The 25653-nt window shown below is 39.9% G+C and overlaps 1 protein-coding gene across 6 annotated transcripts in view; it reads left to right on the top strand.

Annotated features, from left to right (window-relative positions):
• Positions 1–15688: 15688 nt before the first annotated feature.
• The window catches only part of AKAP6 (A-kinase anchoring protein 6), a 283028-nt gene continuing 273063 nt past the window's right edge, over positions 15689–25653 (top strand). For 2 of the 6 annotated variants that reach the window (XM_048058598.2, XM_066998061.1), the window contains exon 1: positions 23697–24324. The gene's annotated coding sequence lies outside the window, so the exon portion shown is untranslated. Of the gene's footprint in view, positions 15749–23692; positions 24325–25653 lie in introns of those variants that run through there. The other 4 variants (XM_066998060.1, XM_066998067.1, XM_066998065.1 and 1 more) reach the window with 4 other exon arrangements.

The following is a 25653-nucleotide window of genomic DNA, read 5'->3' as shown; positions in this document are numbered from 1 at the left end:
ATCCTTTTTCAACAAAAACATGGACATTTTCACAAGTTGAAGAGGATATTTGTCATTGAGACAAGGTCATGTTAGGCCTCCTCAGCACGTGACTGTGTTTACTGCCATTACTGTGCTGTATACTTGGCATCACAGCTTTAACAATTCTGTCTGTTTTAACTGGCTTTTGCCCTGACTTCTAGTTATCTTTTACTTTTTTTTTTTTTTCTGAAATAACTACAACAATCGGTTCCACTAAAAGATATTTCATAAGTTGTTTTTTTTTAAGCCTCTTAAAAGGCCAGCTACTCATACAATGTAGCAGGGCTGGAGGCCTTTCTGCAGGGTGTGAGGATTACTCCTGCTGCTGATCCTCAAAGGGGAAATTGCTGTTTATTGATTGAAGGTGCAGATGAACCTGGGAGGATCAGTACAAAAGCAGAGAGGGATTCCTATGTAAATGCAAAACGTCTCCTTTGTCTGCTGTAAAAAAAAAGGGGGGAGGGGGGCAGATTGACACTGAGAGAGATAAGATGGGGAGAGCCATCAAAAACATGGTCTTGGGCAAGAGTTGCCTCCCTTCTTACTCCGCTACAGTCAGTTATAGCCAGTTTAGGCAAATGTAGGAGAGGAACACAAATGTAAGCTCTAGTTCAGAGAAGTGACTTAAAACCTGTGTGTAAGGAGGGAGCCTGTGGTGAGTGAGCCAGGGAGCAGGGCTTCGGGCTCAGCCCCAGGCCTCTCCCCTCTGTGGTGCAGGAGGACATCTCCGCCTTCTGGACATGGAGGTGCTCACAAATTGCTCCAGGCTGCACAGAACCTTGATCCCAAGCCTCATGTTTAATCCTGAATCCATGTCCTGCTCCCCGAGAGCTGATGACCAGCACCTTACTCTTCTATGACAGACCCAGAGGCGCTGGCCTGCTGCATGGTCAGAGCACGGCTCTCTGCAGCCTGGGGCCGAGGGCCTTCCCCACACATGCCCCGTGCTCTCATGACCCATGCTGAAACAGTTTTTAAAAGCCGCTTTATATTGAGCTTCTTTTTCTGAAGCTTTAGTATCTGATAACTCATCCAACGTGAGGTTATTGCCCTCCAGGCTGGTTTTGTTTATATTAAAATATGATCCTCTTTCTTATCCAAATTGCTTTCATATCCATTTCCGTTCAGATAACTAAGGAATTACTGGACAGCATATGTGCAAAGCCTTCATTTGCATAACAATGTTTGAGTAGGTCATGATGACTAAGCAGTTTAATCTCCTGTTTGTGATCTTCCTTAAACCTTTGTTATATCATATGGATAAATTGCACTGTTCCAATTAGCACAGAATTAATTGTTTCGGGATTTATTTTGCTTGGGTGGTAGGACTTTTATTGTGGTAATTCTGTGACAAGACAGAGGTTGGTTAGAACCATTATTGGTCAACTGTGTGGTCTTTCTGCCACCTTGTGGAGAAGGATCACTAAACTGTTGAGATGAAACTGAAAAGAAGACAGTTATTAAAATTCATGTCTTTCATAAATGCATCTAGGAACTGCCTGTAGCAGAGTGAAAATTGTTGCTCTCTCCAAAAGCTTTTTTTTTTTTTTTAAAAAAAGTGCTGACATCAGCCCACATCACTAACATGTAAACCACTTGCACCTGTACTAAACTATTACCACATGTAATGCCTAGATTTTTTTTTTTTTCCACACCCTATCCCTACCTTCATTACACCAATCCCCCTGCCCTCCCTGCCTCCATGACTCACCCATTTTGAGCAATATGTTTTGATGCGATTGTCCTCTCTTGGACCTGTGACTTCACCGTTAGGCTGAGTGAGTTGGGGTTGTTCAACCCGAAGAGAAGACTGTGGGGAGACCTTCCAGTACCTAAAGGGGGCCTACAGGAAAGCTGGTGAGGGACTCTTTGTCAGGGGGTGTAGTGATAGCACGGGGGTGAATGGCTTTAAACTAAAAGAGGGCAGATCTAGATTAGATACAAGAAAGAAATTCTTTACTCAGAGGGTGGTGAGGCACTGGAACAGGCTGCCTAAAGAAGCTGTGGATGATCCCTCCCTGACAGTGTTCGAGGCCAGGCTGGATGGGGCTTTGAGCAACATGGTCTGGTGGGAGGCGTTCCTGTGCAGGGCAGGGGGGTTGGAATTAGATGGTCTTTAAGGTCCCTTCCAACCCAAACCTGTCTATGATTCTATAGCTTATTTTAAAAAGGTTACCTTGCCTGATCTCTAATTCAATCACAGTACATGCAGTTAAGAGATGCACCAGCCTCTCTATTCATTGGACATGATGAATGTTGGTGAGTACTGAACAGTATTTGTTCCTGTCCTCTGTTCCTGGCTGAGCCCCTAGCATCCAGCCTGTATGTAGACACTGCAATTATACATTTGCCAAACAGGGTAATATCTGCCAAGGGTGACCAGGTTATCCAAACATGAATTTCATCTAAAAGCATGATTTGGTTCACTCCGACATGTCAGAAATTGTTAAGTGACTATGTTTAAGCTCCCTATTGCTCATATGCAAAACTTTAAAGTTCTTTGCCATATACTGTACATAGCTCTGTGTATTACAGATCTTCACCAAGCCAGTAGATGAAATCCTACTTAAAGAATGCTGGCATTTGAGAGTCAGGTGAGGAGTGTCTCCTGCATTTTCCTTCTTCCCTTACTTCTCTGCTCTGTACAGAAGAGAATCCAGCTTTTCCTCTTCCACGTGTTGGAGCTTCAAGGAAGTGGAAAAGGTCCATTTTGTCCACTCCCACTTCAGTTTTGTATTTTTGCTGATTATGCAAACACTTTGAACAAGGAATGGAAAGAAAAAGCCCCTCTGATTTAGAGTGTTTTATGAAGGTGGATTATTCAAGCAGAAAGTTTTCCTGAAAACTGTGAATATTTGTTGTGTGTGCTACCATTAGAATGACACATGCTAAACAAATTTGGGTTCATTTTGTGCGAGGTATACATTAAGACATGTCAAACAGTCATATGCTGTTCTAAACGTAAGGCAAAAAGTGTCATTAACCTGTTATATACCTAACGAGATAGGGAATGACTGACTGATGCTGCAGATTCATAGATTTGTGAATAATTTAACCCATTTAAAAGCATGTTAAAAGAGGCTATTGATATGAGTAAAATTCCCCGTATGCATGAGAATATATATGACTTTCTGAAGTATAAGATCATGCAGACAGTGTGTGTTAAAGTCCTCAAATAAAGTCAGATGTTTTTTATTTCAGTCAAATTCTACAAAACATTTATATTCTTCAATATGAGTGCATCTATGGATTACAATGTGGAACATTTCTTTTTAATTGAATTTATATGATTACATATCTATATTATCAATTATTAGAGTTTCTGAATTATTTCAAGTTTAAACACACAATTTACAATTTTAAATGACAGCATTATACTCTTTAGAGAAGAAAACAGGAAAGGTTTCTTTGCTAGCTTGGCTTTCTTTCCCATTGTAGCTCTTCAGAGAAAGAACTTGTGCATTAGTTTATCTTTCTTTTATTTGTTGTCTTTTTTGCCTGATAAGAACAAAAGATACAGCATAAATATTGATGGTAAGAGTATCTGTATCTCATTTTTGATTAGCCGTGTAATTCCAATCCCCATAAAGATGCCTTTCCCAATTCCACTGTGCAATGCCCTGACTTCTCACAGCTCTGGGTGACAGAAATCTACCGGGATTTTCTCCAAGAACTGTAGCAAGTGACCAACACTTTGTGGAATGTTTATGGGGAAAGCATTTTCAGTTTGGCAATTTTTCTTTCAGTTCACTTGGCTTTCTTCTTGCGTTTCACTGCCAGATGTAGCAAAGAACACAGTCTCAAGCTTTTGCCTGTGTTTTAACATGTAGTTAAATACAAGTTGTGAACATAATCATATTGGAGAATAAAAATAAAATCGGTTAGCATGCTGTGTCTTATGATATTTTCAACTCAATATAGGCCAAAGCAGTAAAGCAGAAGAAAACACAGATTAGATGCCTATGTCACTCAGTTTTCGTCTTTAGAGAACAGAGGAGGCAGATTTTCTGTGTTGCAAGTTTCTGTATTAAATCTTTCAGTCATGTTAGCTATCTTGGCAGTCAGTCAGGAGAAATGTATGCAATTTTTCCTTTCTGCTGAGAATGAATATCACAACATGGAATTGCTTTAATTGCTGTGACTGTTAATTATCATCCTTATCTATTCCACTGCTCTGTTGAGGATTAGTTCTGTGGTAAGTACCTGGATGCTATTTCATTCTGTTAGCTGAGCCCTGGCAAGTTAATTGCAAAGAGCTTTGAAGGGGGCTGTACGAGGGAAGCAGACACAAAAGGTCTTATAACTGAGAAGGCGGCAATTCCCACTCCCTGGAGGGTCTGGCTGTATGCTACGGCTCTCTAGCCTGTAACAACTTTTATCAGCTCTGAAATCTCTCCTTCCCTTGAGGTATACATACAAAAGCTGAAGCTCAGGGTAGTTCTGCATAGATGATGTTATCAAGACAGATATCTGTGCTTAAGAAAGAAAAAATCTGTTTTTCACTCCTTGAAACTACACTCAAAATTCAGCTGCTTCAGGCTGAGATAATTTTACAAAGAAGGAAGACTGCTACAGAGGTATACTGTGTACCTCCACAGGCCTTCAGTGCCTATGTCACTAAGGGAAAAACTGTGTTTTGTCTGTGTAAATAAGCAGAATATCATTGGGAACTAGACATCTGATGGATCAACATTGTTGAGCCTTAATTCCATACTGTGCAGGACGGGGCCTAATACTTAAGAAATACTTTGCAAATTCACAGCAGGAAAGTTATTCTCTGTTTTGTCCGTTTACTCCTCCTTCCTGTTATGTTGTTATAAGGGAAAAAAAAAAGTTTACACTGGAATGTGTCCAGATCCTTCAGAGAGCCAAGCGCATCTAAAACCCTGAGCAGAATATTTTGATTAGAGGAGTTAAATAAAGTGCTGCAATGCAGTATCACAAAGGTTGCATTTGCTGGCTCTCCATCATGTTAGCGTAGGCAGCTAGGTGGGCTACAGCCTGTGTTTCATATACATTAAAAATATTTCCCTGTTGAATGAGCAATGCAAGTAGTAGGGAAATGATTTCTCCACACATTTTCGCATATACAATTCAAAATACTTTATTTAAAAACCTGCTGAACTATCCCTGCTCAGACTAGAAATGCTGGATGCTAAAAAGGTTTTACATTATTATCTCTTTATTTAAGGAATTTGCCTTAGAGCATGTGGCCTTTTAACATGAAAAATAAATTATATGTTACATTTAAACACCTACGAAAAAAAATCCATTCTCTCAAAATTCACACTTCAGCCAATTAAGGAAATTTATTGCTCTCATATGACATATGATATGCAAACTCTGAGAATTTTAATATATACCATATGTAGAGCAATCCTGTGGTAAAATATAAAATGTTTTAGTCTTTTGTATTACCTTCACTTCTTTTCTTCAGAGGGCTAGACATCCTTCCCTGAAAGAAAACAGTGAAGTTGGGGTTTTATTGTTTTCCCTGTGTAGTTTTTATGAAGAGCTGTGATTGGGCCTGGAGGGCAGTGGCTGAACCAAATGAAGTAGTAGCTACTGAATAAAACCTTTTGATAAGTGTGTAAATATAAAACCTGTTTCATAGAACAACTCAGAAGAGCTATTCTGAAAAGCGAGACAAAGTGGTGGTTGAAGCCCAGTGTCAGAATTTGGCAGAATTTCTTCTAGGTCCTAACTGCTATTTTGCAAAATAAAAGTTCGAGAATAAAGAATTATCCATGACATTTAGAATTGTAAATGGCCAGGTTAATCTTCAATGTAGGACTTGGGAGCTTAGTTTTTTGTTGCACACCAGTTTCATCCAAATGATTATCATGCTCTGCTGTAGAGTGGTAGTCTATAGGTGAGTCATTCTATCTGAATAGGCTGAAATCCAGACTGAAGTGATCCGATAGTCTCATTCAATATGGCAAGAAGGGGAAAAATTAGCCTTTCAATGAATGCGAGATGGTTTCATTGCAACTATTTCAGTGTAATGCCCTTAGTAAGCTTTAGCGTGTTTCACATCCTGTGGTGACTTCACCTCCTTCACGCTTCTATGCAAAAGCTTAAACAGAGCGAAACTCTGTGTTGAGATGTGCAATCTGTTGCCAACCAGTTCCATCTTGTCCACTGTTAATAGCATTCAGGCTGTTGCAAATGAAGCTAAGAAATGTCTTTTGCAGACAGTAGGATTTTCCCTATGTTCCCCTGCAAAATCTGTGTAGAGGGAATGTCCATATGTTTCCCTGTCTTTGAGCCAAACGGTGTTGTGGGATGATGTTCATACTCTCATTATCTCAGAGGTTCCATACAATGATATCATTCATGGAATGACAGAATGTCTTTTGAAAGCTCTGGAAACAGGCTGACACCTCCCATTGAAGCTGTCAGAACGTAGCTGCTCTCTCTCAGAAGCAGGAAATACTCAAGAGGGCTGGAGGCAGCATGATTCAGGCTGATGCGTCTGGTGTCCCGGGCTCGGGGAGCAGTGTCTGGGGAGACTTGCTTGTCAGATTGGTTTCAACTCTAAAAAAGAAACGAAGAGAAGAGGAAAAAATATTTGAAATTATAGTGAATTTAGACACAAACTTGTTCTGCTTTTACACAGACAGCTTTACAAGAACGGCAGAGGGGAAATTTTAGTCGTTCCTCCCTCTATTAGCTACCGAGTTGCTTTTCTCTATTCCATTATGGCGCTGGTAATTCATACGCTCTTGCCTGTTGTAAGTTCCCACTGCTATTTCTTAGTTTCCCTGAAGTCAGAGAGAGACCGTGACATTGCCATTAGTATATGCAGCATATATAGTGCATATATTTTTATAGTATCTTCTCATTTTCCTACTTTCCACTCCCATCCAAACAAAAACAAAACCATCAACAACAAACACCACCAAAACCCCCAAATAAACCTTCAGCATCTTCACGAGGAGGGTAGAGTAGCGCAGGAGCAGGTTAACACAGAGAGGCTGTGGAAGCTCCATCCTCGGAGGTTTTCATGACATGGCTAGACAAAGCTGCGGCTGCCCTGATCTTGGGTTGGCAACAGCCCAACATTATTCAAGCCACAGGTTGAAACAAAGACTTCCAGAGGTTCCTTCCAACTAAAATTTCTGTGATTCACCTCTCCTCTGCAGCCGTGAGCTATAAAACCTCAAGGGGCCATGACCCAGTATAACAGAAAGATTCAGTTCTCATCTTTCACAGTGGAGCTGCATCTTCTGCCAGTGTAACACGCATGCTTGTTCTTGCCTTGCACTAAGATTTGTCAACACACCTAATATTATGGAATCTTTGACATTTTGGTCACTTCAGAAAAGAAGGCAAAGGAGGGAAAAAGAGAGAGGAACACTAGTGTCAATACTTTCAGAGAAAGAGTTGCCAATGAAAAGACGGATGGAGTGGAAACTCACACTGTATAAGACAGAACATTTTGGAGGTTCAAAACTTACATGGTCCTATGCATACCTGTTGCTTTTGTGAAAATTTGGATGGTGACTAAGTACAATTTACTGTGCATATTGCCAAAAGGAGATGATGCATTGAAATAGGCACATATTTTCATTTTCCTGGCAAGATCTGGTTAAACCTGTCACATCAGTCATCCCACTGGAAGAAAGCATACATCTTTAATTAGCCTGGAAATAACATCGGTGATGTGCCCAAAGGCATTTCTGGGATCTCTCTCTTAAAATTCTGGCATAAAATTTATTGGAGGATTCTTGGGATAATTCTCTGTTCTCTTTCTGAGTTTCCAAAAGGCCCTGTGGATAATGTTCAGCTATTTCTACATCTTAGAAAAATACATCTGGAACATACACTTTTGAAAGCTAGAAACTTTAGTATTTTCACAAATTGCCCTAGGATATGGAATCTATGAATTCCCATCTCTTTTCAGTTTACAAAAAATGTCTCTCATGCACTATGCAATAAATACTTAACCCTCTATCTATGTTTCAGAGAAACTGTAAAGTTTTATAGGGAAGTCTAGCTTACGAGAGGGTTGTTTATTAAATTATGCTGCATTATTGAGCCTGGGTAGCTCTTTGCATTATTATTGAAAATATTTTAAAGCTTACTGCTAAAAACAAACAAACAACTGTTTTCAAGTAGGAAAACACATATAATCTTTGTCCCTTCACCATCTTCTCTGTGGCTGCATACACCTTCAGGATGCAGAAGCTATGGGAGATTAAAAGGCAAAATTTTGGCAGTCTCATGTTATGTTAGAGATTCTACTAGAGATTTGAAATAGTGCCCTCTGAAATGCAGACTCTAAAAAAAATATCATTAAATATCTGAGGAGTCAAATACTCCTGCATTCTTATGAAAGCCAGTAAGCAGTTAGCATTTAGGAGAAGGTGGATGACAGTCAGTCACTTTTATTCCCACTTTTATTCCCAGTTGCACTAGTATGATCGACATTTTAAAGATATCCTGTCTCATATGTAGGGATTTTGTAACTTTTACCTATTTGTTCCGCAATAACTTCTCAATGTTTCAGTTTGAGACACATCTGGTGACTTCCCTGCAAAGAGTTTTGGTGTCTCTTCCATAGTGACTGAAGAACTGAAAAACATATTTAGCTTTTAATTATGGTCTTAGCTTCTCAGTACGTCTTGTGTACCCAGGTTATGTACTAGCTTCACAGGCGCTTGACGAGCTTTCTGTTCCTGCTATGTTGAAGAAAAGAGTTACAGTTCGTTTTGGTTTTGAGCTTGTGCAAACTTTTCTCCTCATTTTTTTTTTCTTGGTCTTGACTTATCATGGTTTCACATTTGAACTGCCATGGTGTACAGTCTTTTCTACATTCCTCATTTGGATGTAGCTTTTGATTTTTCATTGATGCCTTCCTGCTACTAAAAATTTCTTTATCCTGCTCTTTAGTGGCTTTTTGCCCTTCGATAGCCTTTTTTGAAAGATGATGTGTTTTTTCTGTGCCTATAAAGAGGTGTCTGTCTCCAACTTGCTTACAAAGATTTAACTCTTAGATGTCTTATTTAGCTTCTTTTTAAGAAGCTGTCTATGTAGTAACTTTCTGAAGTTGATCTATCTATGACACTTTTTTTATTTTTTATTTTTTTTTTCTTCTCCCATTCCTCCTGCAAGGACATTGTGTTTTTGTACATTATATCATTACAGTTGCTGTTACAGAAAACCTTTTGATCATGACTTTTTGAAACAGGTCCTATGTGCTACTCACAGTGTAGTCAAGTGACACTTTCTTCTGAGAGGCTCGCTAGCCAGGTTCTCCATGAAGCATCATTAATTGTGCCTAAAAATCTCTGTTGCACTATTATATCACTTTTTCCATGAGGATATATTAAAGTGTCTTTCAACTTGCCTTTCTGAGATTCTCTGATCTCTTCCTGTGTCACCATTTTGAGAAATAAAATGACCATTTACAGTGCTTTGTACCTGCAAGAGGCCTCCTAGTACCCAACTGTAATATAACTCATTTTTCTACATTTTTTTTTTCTCATTTAGCCCTGAGATTTTATCTCAGAAGAATTCTGTTACTCATTGATGTAGTCAGCTTATGACTGACTCAGTTCTAGGCTTTCTGTAGCTTTGTGAGCTGTTCTCTCACCATTACTGCTGAGTTTGCAGGCTTCACGGTGTTCCACTGACTGTGTGTGCCACCAAGTTCCTCCTATGTTATCCTGATTATCCTTATCTATGATAAGACTTCATGGCATTCTGCCATGGTGTCTGAGAGATAATTTCTATATCCTTATCTATACTGGACATGTTGTCCAAGCATACATGCTTCTGGGCTTCTCCACAGTCTTTTGTAAAAAAAAAAAAAAAAAAAAAAGATGTTCTTGATTTTTAGGTAGCAATACCCCTATGTTTCAAATACAAGAACTCCATTATGTATATTAAATCACATAAAATGGGGGAGAAGATATCAGTATCTAGCATTAAATAGATGCTTAAAATAAGTTAAATAGATGTTATAAGTTAAATAAGTTAAATAAGTTAAATAGATGTTAGATTAAACATCTAACTGTTTTTGAGAGACATGACTAATAAACGAACCATCATCACAAACAAGTGTTACTCTTGCTTGCTTGTTCAGTGGTTATACTATCACAGATTTCTTGTCATGGCTGAAAACCTGGGTTTGAAGATGCCATACAAACAAAAAAAAAGTGCTCTTCTAAGAAATTCAGCTACTACACTCAATACATGCCAATTCAAACTTGAAAAATCCCAGTAATAATCTGCTCCTCTTGTCACATGCTAGTTCAGCCTAGATTATAATAACATTGCATTCAAAATTAATAAAATAATTGTGATCTATACTGCAGAACAATCTTGGACTACAGAGCATGATATAATTATCAAAAAGCAATAAACACCTCCCCACAAATGACACCTAAGTGTCTTCCAGGCAGAGCCATTAAAACCTATTGATGATACACAACTTCCCAGAATTAAATGCATTTCATCCTGGTACAAAATGCCCTCATGAAAACAGTGGAGGTTAATTTAAATAGCCATATTTTTCCAGAATAAACTCACAATCATTAAAGGAGACAATCAATAAAAGAGATGAACACTCATTTCTCAGCAGGAGAAAAATGCCTTAAGGTGATTCCTCCATCTCTGTCCTCTCAGGGAGCCCTAAAAATATCTGCTGTAGATAAATCTTGTAAGTAGAGTTTAAAACTTTACTCAAAACATGAACTCAAAAGTTACATAGTTTTATGTTTTATTTTCATTCCATGCCATCAGCTATTCCCTCTTGTCCCGTATATGATAATTTATCCATCTTTCTCTTTCCTATTGGAGAGAACCACTGTATTACTTCTTTTCTCTCCGGCACCCTTTTTCACTTCAAACTACCAGCTCCATTTTCTCTCAGATATTGAACTCTGATTTTTGAAAGCATTTATTCTCAGCTTGTACATATCTTTAAAACTCTTTGCTTATGTTTATGAAGAAGGACTAATGTTTAATTTTCCAGCTCTGTGAGCTGGTCTAATGAAAAAATGTCCACCCTTAGCTCTATTACTGATCAGTATGATGGGCTGCTGGTATCCTGATGCCTCTGCATTATGAGCTGCACAATACCTAGAATAAATAAAAGAGACATATAAGAAGATTTTTTTTTGAAATTGCAAAGAAAGTTTTTTTTTTCCAGATGCTTATGAGGAGCTTTGCTAAAAAATGAGTGTTATTAAGAAATCTGTCATGGAATTTGTTAATGGTAGTACGGTTTTGCACCTTAGGATTATATGGAAATGGAAAAGCAAAGGTGGTGGTGTGGTGGGGATGGCTTAGGAAAGGAACTGAAATTGAAGCAAACAACTTGGACTTGTGAGAAAGCAGAGGCATACAAAAAGGCATACAGGCAATGTGACAGTCATCAAAAGGATGGTTTTGTCCAGGCCAAGATGGCATTTATCAAGATGCCAAAACCTGGGAATAACTGAGTCACAAAATAATGTCTGAGTGGATTAAATCTGTAGCTGTGCCTGTGGACAGGTAAGTAAGGCTTTGTCTTAAAGTCATAATGCAAAAAGACTCAACAGGGATTAAAGCCTGCAGATATTTTGCTGACTGTCAGAAGGATAAAGGCATTTGTTGTTTTTTGTTAAAGTGAACTCAGTCCTTTGGAGAAATAAAGCTATATTGCTTGTACGATGCCTTGCTGCTGACACCAGTGGCATGCCCACAGCATGCTGGGGAGCCAGTCGCTCATTGTGCATGTCCTCAGCTCCTGGTGAAATATCCATGCAAGGGACCATGCTGCAGCACAGCCTTGTCTTGCTGTCTCCCCCTCTTTTTTTTTTTTTTAGATCACTTTCATCATGAAGAGGCAGATGTGCAGACATTGTGGCTGGGCTGTCATGTTCTCATTTAATGTTTTCACAGCCCTTTTTTTTTTTTTTTTTTTTTTGATTTTTCAAGTATTCCTGTATTGTAGAAATTGACATGTATAACTGATTGTGGTTCTTTGGTTCTTTTCTATTCTTTTATATCTAGGTATAATAAAATAAATATTGTTTTTAACCAGAATAATAATTTGTACGGAGAATAATAAATAATTAAACCAAACAATAAACCATTTTTTTGATAGAAATTTCCAGGAAGCATGTAAAATCCAGATTTTGTTTTAATCAAACACTGATAATTATCTTTTTTTTTTTTTTTGTCTGGGAAATACATTCACAAGTGATAGCTTTAAGTAGAAGCACAAACTCTGCACAGCTTCATAATTCTCAATGCAGTGAGATTCCCAACTATGTATTAACTAACCTTGCATTAGAAAAGTGATAAATTGTTCTCTTTGTCTGCTGGCAGCCAGTAATTCTATACATTTATTGCTTAATATTTGTCCTATGAAAATGTATTCTGATTTATTGAGTATTTATGCTCCAAAGATTACCAAAGAAAAATCACTTATACTGTAAGTCAGTCATCTGCCTGTATCACAGCATTAGAACTGAGCCTTACTTCATGGCCAGACAGTACCTGGGTCTGCTCTTCAGCCTTGGCTTGTGCATCCTATGCATGTACCTGAGTTAAACTGTCATTTTGCTACCTCTGTTGTACATAATATAGGCCTTTTATTTTAAGTTAAATCAGAGATGAATCTACCCCACATAGGATTTAACACACAAAATTACATGTACTGTTTAGAAAAAAAAACATTCTCGAGGTCACTGTTAGTCAAATGACTGCCTGAGTTGGCTAAGGTAGGTAACACTAGAGTAAATATTTAACTGAACCTATTGTATGAGTGCTTTCTAATACAGTCTGTAATTACAATGCTCATCTGTTATTCCCCCCCTGCCCCCCCCCCCCTCCCCCAACCCCAAATGCCTGTCTTATTCAGTGCCCAGGAAGGATTCCTGTCAAAGGAGTGAAAGCAATAAAGGGCAGAAGATTTCTGCCTCCCTTTGCTCCTCTACGTTTGAAATCATTCAGCCAATGAGGACAAGGTTTTTAAAAAGCTCATAATTTAGTCCATCAGAATGGTTCTTGCTTGTGCCTCTGCCACAAAGCTTCTGTATGATGTTGGCCAATTTATTTAAACTAAACTTTGTCACATCAATAGTTGTTTCCTTGTTTTCCCTGGGCCTGACTTGACACCCTGGGAATGGCTTGCTGAATGCTCACAGCTGAAACTGAAATCAACAGCAGCTGTGCTTTGAATTGAAAACATGGTATAGAAAGCCATGTGTTCTCAAAAAGTCAAATCTCAGATCAGACACAAAATCCATCAGACTTTTATTTTTAATCTTTTTGTGCTTATGTTTATCTTCCTTAAAATGGGATTAAAACCTCTCTCATTCGAGGGATTTTGTGAGCATGAAGTAGCTTGGTTTTGTGAAGCTTCCAGGTACTCTGGTGACAATTATCATTGAAAAGTTCACAAAGAAATATAACCATTCTGTATTTTGAATTCATATAATGTGTAAGGCCTATGGCTATTGAATGAGAATAAAAGAGGATGGAGGAACAGTGTGCTAGGTAAACTTGACCTATTTTATACAGGGAATGAGATGGCATCCTCTAGTTTGCCAAAAATATGGTGTGAGTTGAACAGATACATCTGTTGGTATACGATTGTGGGGGATGGACAAGTATTTCACAAAACCCACAAGAATGATAAACGTAATCCAAGCGGAATATGAAAAAAAAAAGGATACAGAGGACAGAGAAGTATATGCTCTGATGATGCTGATCAATTGGAGGTATAAGCAACATGGATGATGGGGCAGAACAAGCACATCTGTCGATCAGTACATACAGGTGTTATAGAACTGCAAGGAAGGCAGTGTCAGGCAGGCACCTCTCTCCAAGCCCTGGTTCCAGCATCTAGCACTCTGTGTCACTGAGGTATGAACCCTTCCCCACCAAGCCCACAAAAAATATGCCAGAGAAATATGCAGTTCGGAGAGAGAGGTGACACCATCTGTTAGCTTGCTTCTCCTAAAAGTAGGAGTGGCACAGACTCAACTGTTTACACTCAGTCAATTTATTTTACTAATTTAGCAGAAAATAAATCTAGCTGAAATTTGAACATTTTCTGCTGAGCTAGTGAGTTAAATGGGCTGATGAAATTATCTGACAAGTTTCATTAGAGTGAGGGAAGAGGTACAACTGTACTGCTGGAAAGTTAAGAAGGGACTCGAAAGGAAGGATTGAGATTTATCTTTTTTTGGTGGAAAATGAACAAATGCTCAGCTGCATTTGAAGAATTTTATATGGAAAACTGGAGAATCCAGTCCTGGAACAATAAGATCCCTTTTCCATTTGCCATCCAAGCATGGCTGCCCATTCCTTCCCAGTGGCAGGCAGAGGCCAGACACCTAGAAGGCCTGTGAAGGGACAACATCAGCCTTGCAGTACTGAGGGCAGTGGGAAGCTCAGCCACGTCAAGTGAAGATGCAGTCACTGTGGTCAGCAACATCTGGAATGTTCTACCAACACATGTGAATTATGGTTTTGAAAGATTTTCATGACAGAGTATATAGAGGCTGAGTGTTAAAGGTTATTTGTTAGGGGAGGATGCAAGCAAAGGAGGGGGTGGTGAGATGGGCTGTGCCATCAGGAGAGAGATGATTTTGTTTTAAGACTGGGAGGGGAAGAAGTAATACTGCAGAGTCAGCTCAGGTCTTTATTAGATCAGATGCTGTGCTATGTGAATGCAGCTGTACAGTCTTCAGGGAGATCCAGATTCTGAGGCTATGCAGTCTCTCTAATGCACCACAGAGCTAATAAGGCTGATGCAGAGCCAGCTGCTCCCAGAGCTGTGACCAGTGAAGGCACACGGCAGGGACCCCGCAGAGTCTCACAGCCCGGCCTCGATGGCCATGCCTGCACCAGAGGACCCTGCCTTCTGGTGAGAATGGAGCTGTGGGGCAAAGCAGCTAGTGCTGGGGACCCGACATTTACCACAGCAGCGTTGCAGAAGACTCTGCTGGAGGCTGGACTATATCTGGTTGTTGTGGGGACCCCCAGAGAGGCTGCAGGATTGAGTGTGGCTGTCAGCACTCCCAGGCCCTGCATCTGAGCCAGCACTTACATTTTCGGATCTCAGCCCTGTCACCTTAGGGCAGTGTTTTACTTTCCTGGCCCTACAGGGATGAAAACTAACTTGTACCTACTGTTCTCATGGCAGCTTCCACAGTTTGTCTGGTTTGGATATATGTATTTGCTGGTTGGCAGTACGAAAGGGCAGCTACATCTGCTTTGTGGCTGAGGTTTGATCAAGTTGTTTCACACAGTTCTGTAAGCACACCTAATTCCTTAACCCTTTAAAGAAAACACATAAAAATCAGAGAGCCACGCAGTCTCTGTGCCTTGTTATGGCTTTGGCCTTTTCTTCTTAAACTCCTAACATCTTCACGGCTTTGAAGGGACTTCTGCTCAGGTAAAATACAGCCAGAGCATTGCCTGTAGATCACCAAACCCATTCAGTGCACATAGCTGAAGCCACCCTCCAGCAGCGAATCTAATTCACTTGTACTACAGAGCCAAACATTAGATTTTGGTGCCTTGATAAAGCTGCCATATTGGTAAAAAGAAAAAAACAACAACACATATTTGCCCTGGCCTGCCCTGAGCACCTGTTTGCCCAGGGCCAGAGCCCCAACGCTGGGGTTAAAGCTGAGGGGAAGCAGGGAGGGCCCACAGGTGGGATCAGTTGGCCCCTGATGGGCCCAGCTCTGGGCCATTTCAGCAGCTGCTGATGGAAAGGGTATGTGTGGGACAACAGATCAGTAATTTTTTCTTATTTATTTTTTAAAATTTTGAAACTGGGGTTTTGGTAACTTGATAATTTTGCCTTTTTTGCTTGTTTCTGTCCTTTCTTCTCTAGTTGGATTGGGTGTAGGGCCTGTTTTGGGGGTTTTGAGGCAGAAATTAACTTTTTTCTCTCATGGTTGACCTCCTTTTCTTTTTTGGCTTTGGAGTTTTTCTCTGCCATGTGTCTCACACCCTCCTTAGTGCTTCTCTGACAGTAGAGTTATAGTCAGAGATTGGTTTGGGTTGAAAGGGACCTTAAGGATCGACTAATTCCAGCAGTAGCTGTGCTGTACTTCCTGGTGCTTGTCTCTGTGTCAGGGTTTATGGTAGCAGCTAAATCAGCCCGTTGAAGTTTTTCTTCAACAGAAGCGGGGTGGGAAGGGTAAAGCAGAAGAGAGTTTTTCTAATGCTCCACAGAGACATAGTCGAGGCTGATTGTTTGTTAGTAGCTGCTATGGCAGAGAAACTCCTTGCAGCCCCTGGAAGGTGGTGAGAGGAGGAGACAGAGGAGGTGGTGAGGAGAGTTAAGCTGGGTTAGGGAGGTGCTTGTTCTCACAGTTGTGGCTCTAATCCTGATGAGCAGGGAGATCTCTTTGTTCCCACGTAATGCTATTTCTTACTCTGTCAGTCAGAGCTTTAAATGACCAATGGTTTATATTTTGGGGGTACCAGAAGGCTGTATGGGAATTGTTTAGGAATTCTCCATCTGAAGTCTTTCTCTCCTTTTCCAGTAATTATCTGTTTCCTCTTTCTGTTGTAATCGCCAATTTCACTAATCATGAGAGTCAAGAAAACCTCGTTTTCATGTTCGTTTATACTATTAGTAAAGTAGAAAGGTAGCTAAAGCATGATGTGTCTGCCATCCTATCCTACAGACAGATAAGACAGCATACCAGATCTCTTTAAAGCTGAAAGAAAATACTTGTGATCTTACTGCCAAACCTGGCTGTCCATATCATTGTATATGCTTTACTCCATGCACTTGATGTGCTATGGAAATAATCAACTTCAAAATAAACTTATTTGTGGTTGGCTCTGTCTTTAGGGTATGTTTTAAAGCTGCCCTGTTCATTGGACGGGTTAGAGTGAAGCGGAGTATGGTTTGTAAGCTTATGTTATGGTCAATTGCACTGCTTATTAAATGTCTGCTTTATTGTGTAGGTGCTAGGGAAAATATGCAGATTTTCAATCACTAGTGGATTTATTTTTTATTTTTTGCATGTATGCTCAAGAATACTGCCAGAGTTCACATAAGTAGTAAACAAGTGACAGACTCAGATCAAATGTGCAGTTTTCATCTAGATACCTTGTTTTCAGAGCAGTGCTGTCCCAAATTTGTTGGAGGATTAAGTCTATGGCATGTGCAAGTCAGGGTGATAACATTATAGTTACTTAACAGTTATTATCTCTTAAGACTAAAGCATTTTTACAGACTATAACCACAGCCATCTCTTGTATGTAGAGAGGCAGTTACATAAATAGTAATTGAAACTCTGATGGGTGAAGGGTGTCTGTTAGTTATCGATAGTTTATGCTCATTGTGGTGTGAGGAGTTTTGTAATATAAAATCTAATTTAAAAGTAATTGGAATAATAATTACTATTTTCAGTATACAAAATAACACATTTCAAGATAAACATGCTTATTCAGAACACCTACTATGTGGAGGCAAGTCTGTAACAAGAAATTCTAGCTGTAATAGTAATATAACTACGTGTATTTGTCCTTGGATTGTAAGCATAAGTAGTTACTGTTTATAATACAGAGAGTAAGTTTTGTGAGGTTGCTTCCACAGCTTCTATGCTGTTCCTAAATCTTTGCACAGAGCTCCTAAAGAACTGTAATTGTGTGTCCTGAGAGCTGTTTATACACCTCTAGTCTAGACACAGGCATCTTGTTTGCATCCTGTTAGTCTGTCAGTGAATGCAGTTGGTTGGTGTTTGACACCAGCAGCCAAGGTGGGGAAAAAGAAAGTGGCTACAGCTTTTTTTTTATTATTATTTAAGACAGTGGTTGGCATCCTTACACAAAAATTGACAGATTTGTTGTCTCCTAGCATCTAGGTCACTTCAGCAGAAGGGCTGATGACTGGAATGTGATTTATTTTTTTTTTTAATTTTGTTAGAATAAAAAATCATCAAGTGCTTCCAGCACAAACTAGTTATGAGGTGATAATAAGCTGAGTGGGGCTTGTAATGTGCTGTTGGGCCTATTCTGCATTTTCTCTAAAGCTCTTTTTCTCCATGGCTATTGAACTGACATATAACACTAACTTCTTCAAAGTATAATGAGGCACTTTCTACTTGTGCAAATTGCTTCTGCTATGTATGGTTTTAGCACCTTGCAGCAACCTTTAATCACCAGGAGTTACCTAGTATTTTTTGCTGTATTCTTCCTGATGTTTTCTTTTTTTTTTTTTTACCGCTAACTCTGTATTCTGTTACACTAGTAAACTTTTTTTTGCCACCATACTGTTTTTAAATGCTGAATCATAATTCACTCAATACTGAACTAGGATTTTAAAAAGAGGTTGCGGAAGATTAAAGCCGCCTTGTTGTAAGTAGGTGTTTTTGAAAGCATTGTCTCTCTTAAGAGAAGACGTTTTGTTGTTAAATGATTCTGAAAATGAATTCTATGTTTTAGCCTCTGTTTGTATATGTACGGTAAGTGATGGCTTTAGAGTAGAAGTTTGGTGTAGGCGTGCAAAACCAGCAACTGGCATAAGCACACATAAGCTAGGTTCACGCTAGCCTATTCAAGAGCAAATAACAGTTGAAATCCAGCAGCACGGAGCCAAAATGCTTATTCAGCTTTTCACTTGGATTTTTCAGTCTGTGCATAGTGCATTTATGCCATCAGCCTGTTGTTCCTAAAATGCAATATGTAATGAATGTGTGAAACAAGTGGAGAAGAGCATCTTGAATTGATTGGGGGAGGAGGGGTGAAGGGAGGGAAGGAAAATTCAATGTTTTAAAATACATGGGCCAAGTATAGTATATAAGCCTGTCAGTGATGGTGATCAGCTTGCTTTTTTTTTTTTTCCCTCCGTGCTTGCCAGTAGCTGTGGAAGACAACCTTCACTGAACTTCCAACAACATTGAGATTCATTGGTGATTTGTTTGACCGTTCATTTTCTTGTTGGCAGGAGAGTGTGGGAAAGGAAGCGAAGTTAGGGGGAACAGGTTATGAAGTTATTGGCAGAGCAAAACGTAGTCAACTCTATAGGAGCAGTAAGGTGAAACTGTGCCAAGTCTTCCAGAATGATTAAAGTGAGGGGAATAAAAAAAAAACCTACAAATTTTAAAGCTCACTGTAAAATGAGTCAGAGATGGATGAATTTATTGCTGATATCCTGAATGGGAAAGGGCAAATGGAAAGGGAATGCTGTCTGGAGCGGAGGATTTTGCAGCAGTCAAGATACAAAGTGATCAGGCCTCAACTTTAGGCCAGAATCATATAAGTGGAGAGGAGACACGGGAAGATAAGTGCAGGGGGGTATATTGGTCAACAGCTATTGCTGTAGCAATGGTGAAAGCATGCCTGTGACCTCTGGTGCTGCCTATTATAGCAAATGACAGGGTAGGCAAGTTGTAAGTCTTCTGAACTTCACTGATTTACGAGAGCTTAAGTTTTAGTAGAAGTGACTGGTCTTTGTATTTCAGATAGGTTGTATTTAGTAACACTGAGAGAATACTGTCAAGCTCTTTTTACCCATTTTTCCATATAAATGTTACTTTAATAAGCTGAAGACCTCATAGGGCATGTTAATAATATACTTCTTGGGTGGTTGAAGGCATGAGACCAAAGGAAAACAGAACACACCAAAGCCTATTACTAATATACAATATTGTATGCCTTGAGGTGTTTAAATGCTGTAGTAGTTGGTCCAGAGCTAGACCACAACACCTGGAACTTGTTTCTCCATCTGAAGAACATCAGCTCGTTAGTGGCTGGCAGAAGTTATTCGCATCCCTGCTGTACTCTTTCTGTGTGTTGGGAATGGGGGTGCTGCCTTGCTTTCTGGCACAATACATTGAGTCTTAAATATAGTGTAAGATGGAGTGAAAAGATTTTTATTCTACCATGTGGGTGTAGACAAGGGATGAATTAAACTGTCCGGTTTGTAGCATTACTGTTTTTTTATATGTGCTTGACTCCTTTTTTTCTTAATTTGTGAAGTTGTTTCGGAATAGAGTACTAGGTGTTTGTACTGGATGCATTCATCTTCTTGAGAAAGAAGAAGCAAAAGCATTGTCACCTCCAAAGCTACTATCCTTCAAGAAGTTGATGCAAAGCGGCCCCACGTACAGAGAACAAACCGGCTCTTTAGCCTTTTAATCCTATGGCCTCTGTGGAGACCAACATGCAGATAGAAAACCAGTGACCCCATTCACCTTTAGGCCATGGTAACCAGTGTGAAATGTGCATCTTGTAAATAAGGACTTCCCTGGATCCTGAGTTAGTATGAACAAAGAGCTCCAACCTGGGAGAAACATCTGTGGTCCTGGCTGGTGTGTGCCAGCTGTGTAGTTGCAGCAGCATTGCTGCTTGTTCTGCTCAATGCCAGGCAAAGCAGAACAGCAGATCTCACACCTCTCTCTCTGAATGGAGCAACAAAAACCAACTGGATGACCTTGTGACAGAGCAGAAAGCATCCCCTACCTACAGCGCTAGGTAGATGTGTGTTTATTGAGTTTAGTTAAGGCAGGCTGCACATCTCTGACTAATCTTTGCAATGTAATGTTCGGTTAATGGAGTCAATTCAATGGATTCAATAAGACTTAAATTTATATCCCTTTCCTTTGGAGGAGAGGGGTAGAGTTATTATCAATGTATATGACCTCTGCTCTTCTGATAGTCTGGTGGTGGAATGGGAACTGTGATATATAGCTGTTTGCGTTAAGGCAAACCACATGCAGAATCTGAGAGAGAAGCTCTTGAACTGGATTGCAAAATCTGCCTGAATGAGAATGACGACTTCCTTGGAGTATTGTTATACATTTAGTGATCTGTTGTGCATCAGCATTCCGTATTTATGGTTTTGCTTTTTCTGTTTTTTCTTTTTTTTTTTTTTTTTTTAATTTAGAGCCTGCCTCTGGCTTGTCTGGCAGGTAACTCAGAATACTCAGAATACGCAGTTCTCATTTCCTTAGGTACTTCAATGTGCTTCTCTTGGCTATCTGGGTAGGGTAGCTGGTGAATGGTAAGCGGCCATTTCCCGCTGTTTGTGGGGAGGTAGGAGCCCCAAAAGGAAACATCTGGATTTTTGCAGAGAAAAGGTCTGCAATGGCATTTTACTTTGTTTAGCTGTATTTGTGAGTTTGCTCTTAATTCATTTTCTTGAATGTAGTTAAATGGAAAATAAATTGGAGTGGGGTTTCGCCCTGGTTTATTACTGGTCTTATTGAGAGGAAACAGAACTTTTGTCAAGTTAAGGCGCTGTCTATTTATAGGGTGGAGTCTTGCTTATTGAAAACTTATGTGGATTGTGCTACACATTGTTATCCTCATAAATTGATAGTAAGGGGAAAGAATGGCAGTAGTAGATGGAATTTTTCTTTTTCAGATCAAAATCAATAAAACTTCTGCCCTTCAAATCAGAAGATTGCAGTGGGGACAAGGGTAAAACATTGCAGCTTGTGCTGGAGAGGGAGAATGTGATTAATGAAAAGTAGAACAAAATATTCCTACTTTGTTATAAAAAGGCAGAGCTTTTGGCTTGAAAACCTAGTGGTGATGTATCAAAATGATGATGGTGTTTGTGGGGTGGTGGGATGGGTTGGGTTCTCTCCCCATCTCCTGTTTCAGCAAGCCAGAAGAAGGAATGGAAAGCAATTTTAAAGCTTAGACTTAAGAGATGTCCATCCTGGGTTGGGTGAATAACTGCACGTGTTTTTTAAAATAGTCTTCACTTTTTCCCCTTTACAAAAAAAAAAGTCAGCTGGAGCAGTTAGGCTCAGATCTCTCCCTCTAGAGTCCCAGCCCTACAAAATGGGAAATGAAGCAATTAAGAGGTTGCAAAGCTTGTGGGCCTTACCTGTGGTACTTGTAAGGTAGAAATTCCTTTCTAGCATGTAGCGGTTGCGGTCCTTCACATAAAGTCATACTAGTACTATTCATAGCACCTATGCACAAAATCCTTGGTTTGTGCTCTGCCTGGGGCCTTCTTGGCATCACTGTATTGCACAGTCTGACGCTGCCCTGGCTCACTGTGGATGTTTTTTGAGGGGGGGTGGGGGGGATAAACAACCGAAGACAGAACAGATTGATATATAAAGAATGCCAAACAGTCAGAAGTCAGGAAAATGACTATAATTTTGCCTCCATTTCCATATTATCATTTGCATCTGTGGATACACAGGCTCAGGCAGCCTGCGATTGACAGTGAATAGATAGAAGCCTGGGCAGAGAGATTCTGACGTTCCCTTGCTGCTGCTGCCCGACCCCCTCCTCGCTACACAAGAGCCACGGCTGCCGTGTCAACTGGATTATTACTCCTGGCTTGCTGCAATGACGATCCTGATTTTTTGTCATTTTTCTCAAGAATAAACAAAAGCTCGCTGGTCCCATTTGGTGCTCCCATAGCAGTAAAAGTAATAAAAATTGTGCCAACGAGCAATCAGCGAAAGAGAAATGGTTCCTTTATGTGAGTTTCAGGAAGCTGTTGTTTATTTGGACAGAGTAACATTCGGTGAACTGTAAACTTCACAAAGTTTTAATGACATCCCCTAACTTTCACGTCAATCCAGCCTAAATCATATTTCAGTAGTGTTGTCCTCTGCTAAACTGTGGGTTATAGCCTAAGGGACTTAAGAAAGCTCTTAAAAAAACAATCTAGAAATAAATCAACTATCACTCTTTCATGAGTAAAACTTTATTATGGGTCAATAAATGCAATTTGTTAGCGAGTTGACTTGAGAGTTTGATTTCTTGTGTTTGGACTGGTGTAGGATTAATGTTAAAAGAGTGTAAAAATGGGAACATACAGGGTGAAGAGATTTGGTGCTACTCAGGTTGAGATGTTTCCTTGTTTTGTGGTGAAGCTTTGAATTCAACCCATTAATCAAAAGATTTGAATGCTATCTTTTCTTTCGAAGTGGGTCAGAGGGTATAATTACTGCAAGTGGTTTCCTCTGAAATCAAAGACTGAAAAGAAATTTGTTTATAGACCGAAGTTTAATGGTGTTACGTGCTTCAGTCAGTGCCAGCTGTATTTATCGGCCACCTTCAGGACATTGAGGCTTCTTGGCCCAGGTTTGGCTGTTGTGTCGCTCTGGGCCTCAGCATATCGAGTGCATGGTGCCCAGCCTTTTGTGCGCTTTTCCGACCACGTAGAAGGGATTGTCGTGGCTGGGGAGAGGAGTTTTTGCCAGAAACTTTTCTCATCCAAGTAGAACTGGCGGGTAGCCAAAACCTGTCCTGGTTCTTCTTCGGTCGTGCATTTTAATTTCCAGACAGCTCCTCTTAATGCTTGCTCATAGCCTTTCCTCCTCCCAGCACCTCTATGGATGGGGGACGGGTGTGGGTTGCTGCCTCTGGAGGTGAGGCCGAAGGGCTCAGCCTCCCACTGCAGCCCCTGGGCAGGGTACGAGGTGGCTCTGTCCCCGTGGTGGCCGCCCTGCCGTGCCTGGCAGGTGGGGATGCAGCAGAGCCCCGCCAGGCGCCTGGCTCGCCTGCAGCTTTCGGTCCCCCATGGGCTGTCTGCCTGATGGGCAGATGAAAGCCCGGCTACTCAGCATGCAGATGGGAGTGCGGGTCACCCTCCAGTTGAAAAATGATAAGGAGATTTTTACTTGGTTGGCTAGAAACTTCTTCACGCTCTTGTGAATAAAAAGCCTTTTTTTTTTTTTTTAAAAAAAAAAAAACAAACTCATTGTCATTCACCCAACAGTGCGATCGCTTTGAAGTACTGGGTGCTTTTTTCCCTGGCAACGAGATATTTTTTTTAAAATGACAGATTGGATGTAGGAGCAGGGGTGGGGCAGGGGGAAGATGCACACTTCTTAAAATACTGTAAAATAGCAATCGTCTGTACAGCCCTGCTGTTAAAATCAAACTACTGACTGTATCATTTAAGAGAGCCTTATTTAAAATAAAGAAATTTGACTGGTAAAATTTGTCCTTAAATCGCTACATACAATATTAAGTTTTAAATATGGGAATCACGTGTAGCTCGCAGATCTTCATTCGGTATCACCATGCTGGAATAATTTGTCGAAAACGTTGCTTGATAAAAGGCGTGTACTCGAACATGGACTCCCAGATCCGCGGCACAGTACTTTAACAGCCTGTTTGCGTTTTGTCTGTTTCTTTAAAGGGCTTCCGTATTGTCTCGGGCTCCCCTGGAAATGCAGTAAGGATTCGTCTCACATCCCGGTTGCCATGGCAACAGCAGCCTTTCCCATAATGAGCTGCATCATCTGAACTGATGTCACAGCATCATGCAGCAGGTCACACAAGGCACCTCCTAGTATTGCATCCTACAGATGTGCCGTAAACATCAAAAGAGGATGATTTGAACAGGACACGGTAAGTGCAAAATGCTGCGCTGGTCTTTAATTGCACCGTTATTTTTCCTGTTTTATGAGGTTTTCCTAATATGAGAATGTGTGGGTTTTGCCTTGTGAAAATCATGCCGAGAAAAGATGCTGCATGCCTAAATATTATTTTTCAGGCAGACAGGCTAAGACAAAGGCCTACAGAAAACGCACTTGGTCTGAATATTTAGACTTGTCTTTGAATTTGCAGTGTTACACTGAAGATTTGCAGAGAATATATTTTAATTTCACAATCCAATTGAAGTGGTTACAGTCTGATATGCTTAAATGAAAAGAATAGCTGTTTTCAGTTTTAATGCCGTAAAGGTAGCTTGTTCTTTTCCCTGTCTCTTTATTTAAGTATTTCTTGTATGTGTAGCTCTTCTCTTAACCTGCTATCTTTCGATACCATGAATATCACCTATTTATTTCCAGCGGCCTTCCATTACCAAAATAGTCCAGAAAATACTTCATTTATCAGTGCTGGTGACTGGCACTGTATTGATTTAAAACATGGTTCAGTACTATCCTATTTCTGTTAGTATCCTTAAAAAAGCAAAATGTTGATATGATTGTCAAACAATAACCAGGTGTTTTGAAAGTGCAGTAACTATTAGCTTTTCTCCTGTTTGTCTTTCCATCTGTTTGTATAATGCTCTGTAATAAGAGTTTAGTGAATTTCAGATCTATTACTGGAAGGAAAGCAAGTCTTTTTTTTTTTTTTCTGCTGCAACTGCAGTAAAAGGTGCAGCCAAAGATTCAGACATTCTGAGGGCTTTTGCTATTCATAAAATAAGAATATGAATAATTATAAAGGCTTCCACCTTTAAGATGGGAAGAAAATGTATATCTTTCATGTTTAGCAAATTGGTTAGAAACACGTCTGTGACATTTAGCAACTCTTTACAGCGTACAGTATTTGTTTATTTTTGTATTGATGTCTAGCTTCTGGAGGCCAGGCTGATTTTTGCTTTAACTTAATCCTGCTGGATGGTATATAATGCTGTTAATTGTTTTTGCATGTTTAAAAGATAGTCTTTCAGCTGCTTGCTGTTAGAAGGAAAGAAAAGACCAGACACATGTCATTTTAATTGATCAATATGTCCACTAGGAATTAGGGAGTGGTCTCTGGCTCTGTTCTGCCTGTGTAGTTTATATTTGAAAAGTGCAGCAAGAAAAAAATAGCAACTACTAATCTTTTAGTGATGTCTTCATTTATTGTGGCTTTTAGTCCCTTATACTTTATCAAGTATGGAGTGCTAAATATAATGAGATCTGATTATTTTTCATAGGGATAGATATGGTCTTGTCTGGCACAAGC

The sequence above is a fragment of the Anser cygnoides genome, chromosome 5 (assembly GCF_040182565.1).
Source record: "Anser cygnoides isolate HZ-2024a breed goose chromosome 5, Taihu_goose_T2T_genome, whole genome shotgun sequence".
NCBI lineage: Eukaryota > Metazoa > Chordata > Aves > Anseriformes > Anatidae > Anser > Anser cygnoides.
This window is presented reverse-complemented; position numbering and strand designations above follow the sequence as displayed.